Genomic DNA, 12439 nt, shown 5'->3' on the forward strand with positions numbered 1-12439 from the left:
ATGTGGATCCTAAGAGCCGGGGGGGAGAGAGGCTGGCTCTTACTCCCCATATCGCGGGGGGCGGGCCTCGTCCCCCTGCCATGTGGATGCTGAGAGCCGGGGGGGCAGAGGGGCTGGCTCTTACTCCCCATATTGCGGGGGGTGCCTCACCCCCTTCGATCTGTGTCCTTTATTAGCATTCTCTTTTTTCCTGCTATTAGGAACAATTTCAACCTGCGGTATGAAAGCTAATATCATCCTCTGCACCTCCGCATATTAGCAAGCATATCACACAATAGGTGTTCACTTTTTGCGGGATTTGGGGTCATGTCGTCCTGGGTTTCCCTGAATAGGCGGGGAAATATCACAGGGCGGGTGTACACCCACTGCTCTATTGGGAGGAACATCCTACTTTAGCTACTGGAAATTAGGAGCAATATCACAGATGGGGTGTAAAGCCACTGTCATATTTGAAGTAATATCATTCTCTCCCCCACTAGTTGTGACGCCCAATATCACAGGGGGGAGTATACCTTCTGCAGTATTGGGAGTAATATCATCATGTCTTCCTGTAGATGATAGGAACAATGTCAGAGAGGGGGTGTATACCCGGTGTATTTTTGGAAGCAATGTCATTCACTCTTCTTCTAGATTTTGCGATTCATATCACAGGCGGAGTGTACACCCCTTCTTATATCGGGAGTCATCTGATCCTCTTTCAACCTGTGTATTAAGAACAATATCCCATGGGGTTGTACATCTCGTCGATATTGGTAGTAATATCATCTTCTCCTTTCCTGGATATAAGAAACAATATCACAGAGGGGGTGTACACCCCTTGCAATATTGGGAGTAATATCACCTCTCTCCATGTGGTTATTAAGGACAAAATCACAGGATGGTGTACAGTTCCTACGTTATTGGGAGTAATATCACCCAGTCATCCCCTGGATATCAAGAGCCATATCACAGAAGAGTTGTACACCCCCTTCGATATTATCAGCAATATCATTGTCTTCCCACCTGGATATTAGGAACAATACCCCGGGGGTGTTGGGGGTGTACACCCACTGCGAGATCCAGAGTAGTATTAGCCTGTTTCCCGCTGGATATTAGGAACTATATCACAGGTGTGTGTGCACCTTCTGCGATATTGGGAGTAATATCAGCCTCTCCTCTCCCATCACAGATATTAAGAGCAATATTACCAAGGAGGTGTACACCCCGGCGATATTGAAAGTAATATTATGCTCTCCCCTTCGGGATATTAGGAACAATGTCGCAGGAGGTGTGTACAACCCCTGCGATATTGGGAGTAATATCATCCTCTCCCCCTGAATATAAGAAACAATATCACAGGAGGATGTACACCCCCTGCGATATTGGGAGTAATATCATTTTCTCCCCCTTGGGTTATTCGGAACAATATCACATTGGGTGTGTGTACAGCCCCTGCGATATTGCCACTAGTATCATCCTCTACCTCCCAGGATATAAGGAACAATGTCACAAGGGGATGCACACCCCCTGCGATATTGGGGGTAATATCTTCCTGTCCCCCGCTGGCTATTAGGAACAACGTCACAGAAGGGGTGCCCACCCCCTGCTATATTGGGAGTGAGATCATCCTCTCCATCCCTGGATATTAGGAACAATATCCCTAGGGAGTGTACACCTCCTGCAATAGTGAGACTAAGATCATCCTCTCGTCCCCTGGATATTACGATCAATATCACAGGGGTGGTGTACACCCCCTGCGAAATTGGAAGAAATATCATCCTCTCCACCTTTGGATGTTAGGGACAGTATCACGGGGGAGGTCTATGCCCCCTGCGATATTGGGAGTCATATCATCCGCTCCCACCCAGGATATTAGGAACAAGATGACCGAACGGATGTACACTCACGGCGATATTTTCAACAATGTCACCCTCTATGCCCTGGCCATGAGGAGTAACATCATAAAAGGGTGTACACTTTCTGCGATATTGGGAGTAATATCCTCTCCCCCACGGAGATCGGGAACAGTTATATTAATTATTAATATTAATAAATATAATAACAATTAATAGTAATCATCGATATTAATAATTACAATAGAGATGGTAAAAGTTAATACACATTAAAATATTAACGTTTACTATTAATAATTAATAGCAATATCACTATTAATAATAAAATAATATCAGTAATTAATGTTACTTAATTAAATCAGTCATAAGTGATGTTGGTAATAAAACAATAATTAATATTAAGATTAATAACTAATATTATTGAAAAATGACATTAATAGCAATAATTAATTTTAATCATGCATAAGTGTATATTTAAAATAATAATTAATGATTAATAATGTTATATTATTAATATTATCATTGATAATTATTATTAAGACTGATATTTAATAATTAATAATATTATTACTGCTAATACCGCAGGGGGTGTACACCTACCTGTGATACTTTTCCTAATATCCAGGGATGCAGAGCATGATACTAGTTTTAATATAGCAGTAGGTGTACACTCACCCTGTGACACTGATCCTAATATCCAGGGGGTAGAGTATGACATGACTCCCAACATAGCAATGAATGTACAGCCACCCGGTGATATTGCTCCTAAGACTCACGGAAGAAGTGTATGATATTACTCCCAATATCGCAGGGAGTGTACACCTTTTGTGTGATATTGTTCCTAGTACCCCGAGAGGGAGAGGATGATAATAATTCCAGTATCGCAGGCTGTGTTCACCCACCGTGTGATATTGTTATTAATATCCTGAAAGGGAGAAGATGATATTACTCCCCATAATGGATAGATATGTCTCCCCATAATAGAGCAGGAGGTGTACACCCACCCTGTGATATTGTTCCTAATATTCAGAGGCCGAGAGGTTGATATTACTCCCAATATCACCCCAAAAGTGTACACCCCCGTGTGATACTGTTCCTGCTATTCAGAAGGAGAGAAGTTGATATTACTCCCCATATCGCAGGAGGTGAACACCCACTCTGTGATAGCTTTCCTAATATGCAGGGGGAGAGAGGGTAATATTTTTTCCAATATTGCAGAAGTTGTACCCCCCTCCACCCCCGTCAAATTGTCCTTAATATTCCAAGCCGGAGAAGATGATTTTACTCCCAATATCGCAGAAAGTATACACCCGCTAGTGATATTTTTCCCATGATCCAGTAGGGAAGGGGATGATATTACTTTCAATGTTGCATGGGGTGTACACGCTTCCAGTGATACTGTTCCTAATTTCAACGTGGGAGAGGATGATATTACTCCCAACATCGCAGGGTTTATAAATGCTCCTTTGATATTGTTCCTAATATCAATGGCGCGGAGTGAGAGGATCATATTCCTACCTATATTGCAGAGGGTGTACACCCATCTTTGATATCCTTCGAAATTTCTACAGGGGGAGATGATATTACTCACAAAATCGTAATCACGCTGTGTGTCCACCGTGGATCCAAATATCCAGGTAGGGATATTACTTCCCATATCGCGGGGGTGTCCACCCCGCCTGTCATATTGTTTCTTATATCCAGGGAGGAGAGGATGATATTGCTACCAATATCGAAGAAATGTACACGCCCCTTGTGATATGGTTCCTAACATCCACTTTGGGAGAGGATGATATTACTCTCAATATCACAGAGGTTGTACACTCCGCCTGTGATATTTTTCCTACCATCCAGAATAAGAGAGAACGATATTACTCCCAATAGTGCAGGGGCTGTAGCCCCCATGTGATATTGTTCTCAATAGCTAAAGGAAGGGAAGATAATATTATTCTTTGCCCTGCAGGGGATGTACACCCACCTGTGATGTTGTTCCTAATATCCAGGGTGGGAGAGCATGATATTGCTCTCATTATCGCCGTGGGTGTACACCCACTTTGTGATATTGCTTCTAATATCCAGGGGGTAGAGTATGACCTGACTCCCAATATAATAGTGGGTGTACATCCACCCAGGGATATTGCTCCTAATATTCAGGGGAGGCGAAAATGATATTACTCCCAGTATCGCAGAGAGTGTACAACCCTTCTACCCTTCTGTGATATTGTTCCTAATATCCGGAGGGGGAGAGGATGATATTACTTTCAATATTGCCGGCTGTGTACACCCACCCTGTAATATTGTCCCTAAAATCCAGGAAGGGAGAGGACGGTATTACTTTCCATATAGTAGAGGTGTACGCCAACGCTGGGATTTTGTTCCTAATATTAAGTGGGGGAGAGCGTAATATTACTCACAAGATGGCAGGGGGTGTACATCCCCCCTGAGATATTGTTCTTGCCATTCAAAACTGGAGAGGATGACATTACTCCAGATATCGAAGAAAGTGTAAACCCCCGTGTGATATTGTTTCTAATATCCAGAAAGGGAGAAGAGGATATTAATCCCCATATCTCAGGAGGTGTACACTCACTCTGATATTTTTCCAAATATGCAGGGGGGAAAGAGGACAATAGTATTCCCAATATCGCAGGGGTTGTACACCCCCGTGTGAGATGGTCCTTAATAATATTCGAAGGCAGAGGGGATGATATTACTACATATATGGCAGAAAGTGTACACCCGCCAGGGATATTGTTCCCATGATCCTGGAAGGAAGAGGATGATATTACTTTAAATATCACAGAAGGTGTGCACACCCCCAGTGATATCGTTTCTAATTTCAACGTGGGAGAGGAGGATATGACACCCAATATCGCAGGGAGTAGAAACACTCCTGTTCTTAATATTCAGGGAGGAAGAGGATGTTATTACTCCCAATACAGACGGGTGTGCACCCTCTGTACACCGAGGGTGCACACCCATCTGTGAAATAGTTCACAATTTCCAGAGGGGCACATGATATTACTCACAATATCATAAACAGACTGTGAATCCACCATGGATCATCATAGCCATGGGCGGAGAGGGGGTGCTATTGATCCCCCTATTGCAGGGGGTGCCTCAGGCCCCTGCGATGTGGATCGTAATAGCTGTGGGGGAGAGGGGTGTGCTATTACTCCTCATATCGCAAGGGGTGCCTCACCCCGCTGCGATGTGGATCGTAATAGCCAGGAGGGGAGAGAGAGGTGACTCTTCTCGGCCATGGTTGCTGAAGATTGGGTTGACTGTGGAGGTAGCTTAAATAAGAAAGCAATGAAGATTGCCACATTGATGTACTCTTTCTTTCAGAAATAATTATCTGTATGATGTGATACTCTTTGATAGCATTATACCCACAGTAGAACATCTTTCAAAATTGGCATAAATCCTCTCAAACCTTGCTACTCTTTTACCTACTAAGTTTATGCAATGCTCTAAATCCTTTGCCGTCATTTCAATAATGTTCACAGCATCTTCATCAGGAGTAGGTTTTGTCTCCAGAAACTATTGTTTTTGATCATTCATAAAAAGCAACTTCTCTTCCATTCAAGTCTTTATCATAAGATTGATGTAAGTCAGTCACATCTTCTAATTCTAGTTCTCTTGCTATTCCACTTCTAATTCTAGTTCTCTTGCTATTCCAAAACATCTGCAGTGACTTTCTCCATTGAAGTCTGGAACCCCTGACAGTCATCTATGAGAGCTGGAATCAACTTGCTCCAAACTCCTACTAATGAATTGCCAATGTTCTTAAATGACATCTAGAATGAATAATCCTTTCCAGAAAGTTTTCAATAAACTTTGCCCAGATCCGTCAGATAAATCACTATCTATGACTGCTATAGCCCTACAAAATTTATTTCTTAAATCACAAGACCTGAAAGTCAAAAATACTCTTTGATCCAAGGTCTGCAGAATAAATATTGTTTGTAGGCATGAAAATGACATTGATTACCTAACTAATCACTTTTAATGTCAAAAATCTGAATTACTTTTTCACCAACCTAATATATTGTCATCAGAGCTCTTGGGTGACCAGGTGCATTGTCAATGAGCAGTAATAATTTTGAAATTTTTTTTTTTCTGGGAAGTATGTCTCAACAGTGGGCTTAAAATATTCGGTAAACCACACTCTAAACAGATGTGTTGTCATTCAGGCTTTGTTGTTCACTTTATAGATTACCAGCAGAGTAGATTTGGCTTATTTTTTAAGGTCTTTGGAATGTTCAGAACTGTAAATGCACACTGACTTCAACATAGTCACCAGTTGCATTAGTCCCTAACAAAAGAGTCAGCTTGTCCTTTGAAACTTTGAATCCAGGCACTAACTTTTCTTTTCTAGCTATGAAAGTCTTAGATGGCATCTTCTTCCAATACAGTATAAGGCTGTTTTGTCTATATTGAAACTCATGTTGTTTAGCATTGACACCTTCATCAATGATCTTACCTAGATCCTCTGGATAGATTACTGCAGCTTCTTCATCTGCAGTTGCTGCTTCATTCTATGCTTTTATGTTATAAAAAAGGCTTCTTTCCTTAAACCTCATCAGTCAGCCTCTGCTAACTTCAAACTACTTTTCTGCACCTTCCTCACCTTTCTTATCCTTCATAGAATTGAAAAGACTTAGGGCCTTGTTCTGGATTGGGTTTTGGCTTAGGGAATATTCTGCTGCATTTGTCTTCTATTCAGACCACTAAATCTTTGTTTATATCAAAAATAAGCTTGTTTTGTTTTCTTATTATTCTTGTGTTCACTGGAGTAGCACTTTTAATTTCCTTCAAGAACTTTTCTTTTGCATTCACAACTTGGCTAACTTGTGCAAGAGGACTCTTTCTGCCTGTCTCGGCTTTCAACATGCCTTCCTTACTAAGCTTAATCATTTCTAGTTTTTTTTTTTATTTAAAGTGAGAGATAGGTGACTCTTTCTTTTGCTTAAACACTTAGAAGGCATTATTAATTGACATAATTTCAATATTATTGTGTCTCAGGGAACGAGGAGGCCTGAGGAGAGGGAGGGAGATTGGGGAATGGCTGTTTGTTGGAGCAGTCAGAACACGTACAACATTTGTTAAGTTTTCAGCTTTATATGAACATAGTTTATGGCACCCTGAAACAATTATAATAGTAACATGAAATGTCATTGATCACAGATCACTATTATGGACATAATAAAAATAATAAAATATTGAAAAAATTACCAAAATGTGAAACAGAGACATCAAGTGAGCAAACGCATTTGGAAAAAAATGCTGCCAATAGATTTATCTGGGGCAAGGTTGCCACAAACCTGCTATTTGTAAAATACACAGATTTGTAAAGCACAATATAGTAAAGCTCAATAAAACAAGACGTAATTCTCATTGAATGGAGAATGAAAACATGTTTTCTATGTGTCTGTGCACTTTAGTTTATCTTTATGGGGTGTGTGTAGTAAATACTAAACATTATTTTCTTAAGTAGAAACCTTTTCAGTTTAACTTGAAAGTCAACAGACACCTGTGGATGACATTTCCATCATTGTTGCCTGATTCTCCCTCCTATCTACTGTAAGTATAAAAGTTAAAGCCTAGGGGAAGCATATTTTCTTCAAGCTCTTTTATGTTTTCTGTGTTTCCTAGTATTGGAGAATGGCTGTTTGGTGGAGCAGTCAGAATACATACAACATTTATTATATGTAAAGTATATACAGAATAAATATATAAATATGCACATAGACATATATATACACATGTGCACATTTCTATGTGTATGTATTAGAGTTCTCTAGAGGGACAGAACTTATAGGATAGATGTATACATAAAGGGGAGTTTATTGAGGAGCATGGATTCATATGATCACAATGGGAAGTACTGCAAAGGCTGTCTGCAAGCTGAGGAGCAAGGAAGCCAGTCTAAATCCCAAAACTTCAAAAATAGGGCAGCTGACAGTGCAGCCTTCAGTCTGTGGTCATAGGTCCAATAACCCCTGGCACACCACTGGTGTAAGTCCAAGAGTCCAAAACCTGAAGAACTTGGAGTCCAATGTTCAAGGTCAGGAAGCATCCAGCACGGGGGAAAGATGATGGCTGCAAGACTTAACCAGTCTAGTCCTTTCACATTTCTCTGCCTGCTTTTATCCTAGCCATACTGGCAGCCAATTAGATGGTGCCCACTCAGATCCAGGATGGGTCTGCCACTCCCAGTCCACTGACTCAAATGTTAATCTCCTTGGTAATACCCTCACAGACACACCCAGGAACAGTACTTTGCATCCTTCAATTCAATACAGTTGACACTCAATACTAATCATCACAAGTCCAGTCCTTGTCAATTTGAACCTGTACGCATCTCCTGAAATCATACATAATCTTCAAATAAAGACAATAATAAGGTCATAATTACACCTAACATAATACAGCTATCCTTCATACAAGCAGAAGCACACCAATCCCCAAACCAAATGCTATTACATAAAGTTAACAACACTTAAATGCTAACATAAAGTCAATAAATCTTATGTCACGTGTTAAAGGAAAACGAAAGAAAATAAAATAATCTTTTTTTTAGTTCAAGTGTATACATGCACAAACCCGTTCTTAAAAAAAATAAGGAGGAAATATTCAGGACAATTACTGTTCTCGTTTCTGCAACCGGTCACATAGTAATAGTTAGCACTCATGACTAGCTTCTTCTACTACCCATTCTGTATTCCCTTTGCCTTCAGCAAGCACCTCAGCAGGTCATGGTTTTTTACCTGATGGAGTAACCCAAATCTTCATTCCTGAAGGATCTGGACCATCTGTAGTCCTGCCTGAATTGGGTTGCTGTGGTTTCCCATTGACCTTAATCACAGGGCATGATAATACCAAGAGATGCCATAAGGGATCTCCTGTATTCCATGCATACTTTTTCTTACCTCCGTTGTGAAGTAGTAAACAGATTTCATCTTGATTGTCTGGGTCAATCCCCCCAGCCAACACTGTAACTCCCTTGTTAGCCTGTTGACTTAAAGGTAGGAGGAGCCTGAAGTGGCCAGGTTGCTATCTACTTTGTTTAATGGAATCATTGTTGTGTCTCCTGGTGGCAGCATTCCTCCTTCTGGAACTAAGACCTCTAGGCCAGCAGAATGTAATGTCATGGGAAGAGGAAGCAAAAATTTTGCTCGTGGATCACTAGAGGTGATGGTGAGTAGTGCCATTTCCACTTCTACCCCTTGATTCCTGGACTCATGAATCCTGGCTTTGAGAGAAACAGTACCATATATTGGATCCTCATTTAGAGCATACACAGCCTTCTTCTGAACTTTGCCCTAGCCCTGCAAAGTATTTTCAACCATTTTGCCTTGTAATTGTGACTTCAAAAGGCCATTTCATCATTCTATCAATCCAGCTGCTTCAGGACGATGGGGAACATGGTAAAACCAGTGAATTTCCTGATAATGAGCCCACTGCGGCACTTCTTTTTTTTTTTTTTTGAGATGGAATCTCACTCTGTCCCCCAGGCTGGACTGCAGTGGCACTATCTCTGCTCACTCTAAGCTCCGCCTCCCGGTTTCACACCATTCTCCCACCTCAGCCTCCCGAGTAGCTGGGACTACAGGTGCCCGCCACCGCGCCCAGCTAATTTTTTGTATTTTTAGTAGAGACGGGGTTTCACCGTGTTAGCCAGGATGGTCTCCATCTCCTGACCTCACGATCTGCCCACCTCGGCCTCCCAAAGTGCTGGGATTACAGGTGTGAGCCACCACGCCTGGCCCTGCCACACTTCTTCAGCCATAAACTGAGTGCCTTGGTCAGAGGCAATGCTATGTGGAATACCATGATGGTAGATAAGGCATTCCCTGAGTCCAGGGATGGTAGTCTTGGCAGAAACATTGTGTGCAGGATAGGCAACCCATATCCAGATTGTCTATTCCAGTTAGGACAAACTGCTGTCCTTTCCATAATGGAAGAAGTCCAGTATAATCAACCTGACACCAAGTTGCTGGCTGATCACCCTGAGGAATGGTGTTATATTAAGGGCTGGATGTTGGTCTCTGCTGCTGGCAAATTGGGCACCATAGCCAGGACAGCCTTGGTGAGTGAAAGTCCATGTTGCTGAGCCCATCCCTGCCACCATGGCAACTTTGCTCATGTGCCTATTGGGCAATGACAGGGGTGCCTGGGGAATGAGGCTGAATAGTGTCCACAGAACAAGCCATCCTACCCACTTGATTATTAAAATCCTTTTCTGCAGAGGACACCCTTTGGTGAGCACTCACATGAGATACAAATATCTTCACAGTTTTTGACCACTCAGAGAGATCCATCCAGATACCTCTTCCTCAAATTTCTTTGTCACCAATTTTCCAGTCATGCTTCTTCCAAGTCCTTGACCATCCAGCCAAACCATTGACTACAGCCCATGAATCAGCATATAATCACAACATCTGCCCATTTCTCCTAAGCAAAGTGCACAACCAGATGCACTGATCAAAACTCTGCTGACTGGAAAGATTTCCCTTTGCCATTTTCCTTCAGGGATATCCTCGAAAGGGACTATAGAGTGGCAGCTGTCCACTTTTGGGTGGTGCCTGCATATTGTGCAACGCTGTCTATAAACCAGGGCCTAGTCTTCTCTTCCTCTGTCAACTTATCATAGAAAGCTCCCCATAAGGCCATCAGTGCCATCTCGGGGAGAAAAGGAAGGACAGCAGGAGTGGGGACCATGGGCATTTGAACCACTTCTTCATGTAACTTACTTGTGCTTTCAGGAACTGCTTAATCCTGATCAGATATATACCACTTCTATTTGATGATGGAATGCTGCTGTGTATGCCCCACTTCATGGCTAGATGGGTCAGAAAGCACCCAGTTCATGATAGGCAGTTCAGGGTCACATGGTTACTTGATGACTCATAGTCAAACATTCAGTTTCTACCAAAGCCCATTAATCTGTTCTCATCCTGCTAATAAAGACATATCCAAGACTGGGTAATTTATAAGGGAAAGAGGTTTAATTGACTCACAGTTCCATATAGCTGGGAAGGCCTCACAATCATGAAAGAAGGCAAATGAGGAGCAAAGTCATGTCTTACATGGCAGCAGGCAACAGAGTGTGTGTAAGGGAACTCCCATTTATAAAACCCTCAGGTCTCATGAGACATATTCACTACCATGAGAACAGTATGGGAGAAACCACCTCTATGATTCAATTATCTCCACCTATCCCTGCCCTTGACACATGGGGATTATTACAATTCAAGGTGAGATTTGAGTGGGGACACAGCCAAACCATATCAGTGTATTTGTGTGTTTCTACTCATAATAACTTCAAATCCATCTCACATTCCCTGAGGACTCCTACCATTCACCACATATGCCCATTACCTAATCATGAACCTAACTGGTCTTCTACATATAGGCTGTACTCTGAAATCTTTGATATGCTGATTTTTCTCCCTAGAATTATTTGTGAAAGCTTTTGGAAAAAAGAAAGCATTATCACGCTTCATTACATATTATTCATATATACTAAATAATTTGTTCTTTCATTCTTTAAATAATCTTCAAGTTTTATGCTATCTTGTGGTTTCAAATTTGACTCTAATGTTGCTAATTTATTACTGATATGTAAATATTTGGTAAGAGAATGTACAATTAATTTTACCATCTTAACCATAATGAAAGTTAAGTTTCAATCTCAGTTTATTTATCAAATATGCATTTCAACAACTTATCTGTGTCTTAATGGAGGATTAGTCAGGAAACAAATATCTTAATACTTTTGTTTTTGGTCACAGATTGATTTCTTCTGAAAAAATATATTCCTGAAATTAAAACTGAGAAATCCTGATTGAAAGAGAGTGGGTTTTCTTGTCTACTCAATATAATGGGAATATTAGCCTTTCAAAAATGTCTGTGGTAAATCAGAGATTTTAAATGAGGCCTTTCTGTATGACCGCCAATCATTTAAATCAGCTCATGGTAAGTAACTTAAGAGTTTGGGGGATGTTTTCAATGTTATCAGTGATTTAATTTTCTATAATGTTCAGCAAGGATAACATAAAATTGAAGAATGCATAGAAGTATTCAATCCCTAATTTCCTCTGTGTGTTTATCCACTTTTAAAATGGAGGCCTACTCATTCCTGGAGGATGCTGTTGGAAATGATGGTGAAGCTGATGATGGCGACGAGGTAAAGGATACCTCGAAAGAAATGAGGTCTAACCTTGTAGTTCCTAGCATTTTGATTTTAGGTTATTTTGTTTTGTTTTGTTTTGTATATGTTCTGCCAAAGCCAGAACAAGATACTTTATATAGTCTCAGTGAAAGCAGCAACAACTCATATTTAATAAGCATTTAATATGAACAGGAGGTGGTGTTGAGTGCTCTACAGACATTATCTCATGTATTGTCTCATACGTAAAGAGTATTTTTATTCTCATGTTTTTGACAAGAAAGTTGGCTGGCAGAGAGGTTAAGTAACCCACCCAAGTCAATAAGCTGATTACTGACCTGAGCCAAGATTTGGACCTAAACATTGTGCAATACATTATCTCATTTAATCTTGACAATCACCTCTGATCTTTGTACTCTGAAATGTAAAC

At 41.0% G+C, this 12439-nt stretch overlaps 1 long non-coding RNA gene across 1 annotated transcript in view; it reads left to right on the forward strand.

The window, feature by feature from the left end:
- LOC134737966 (uncharacterized) overlaps positions 1 to 11738 on the forward strand; it is a 119837-nt gene extending 108099 nt beyond the window's left edge. The window contains exons 2-3 of the long non-coding RNA XR_010123444.1: positions 8939 to 9035; positions 11633 to 11738. This is a non-coding gene — a long non-coding RNA (uncharacterized LOC134737966). The remainder of the gene's footprint in view (positions 1 to 8938; positions 9036 to 11632) is intronic.
- Positions 11739 to 12439: the final 701 nt, after the last annotated feature.

This window comes from Pongo pygmaeus, chromosome 13 (assembly GCF_028885625.2).
Source record: "Pongo pygmaeus isolate AG05252 chromosome 13, NHGRI_mPonPyg2-v2.0_pri, whole genome shotgun sequence".
Lineage (NCBI taxonomy): Eukaryota > Metazoa > Chordata > Mammalia > Primates > Hominidae > Pongo > Pongo pygmaeus.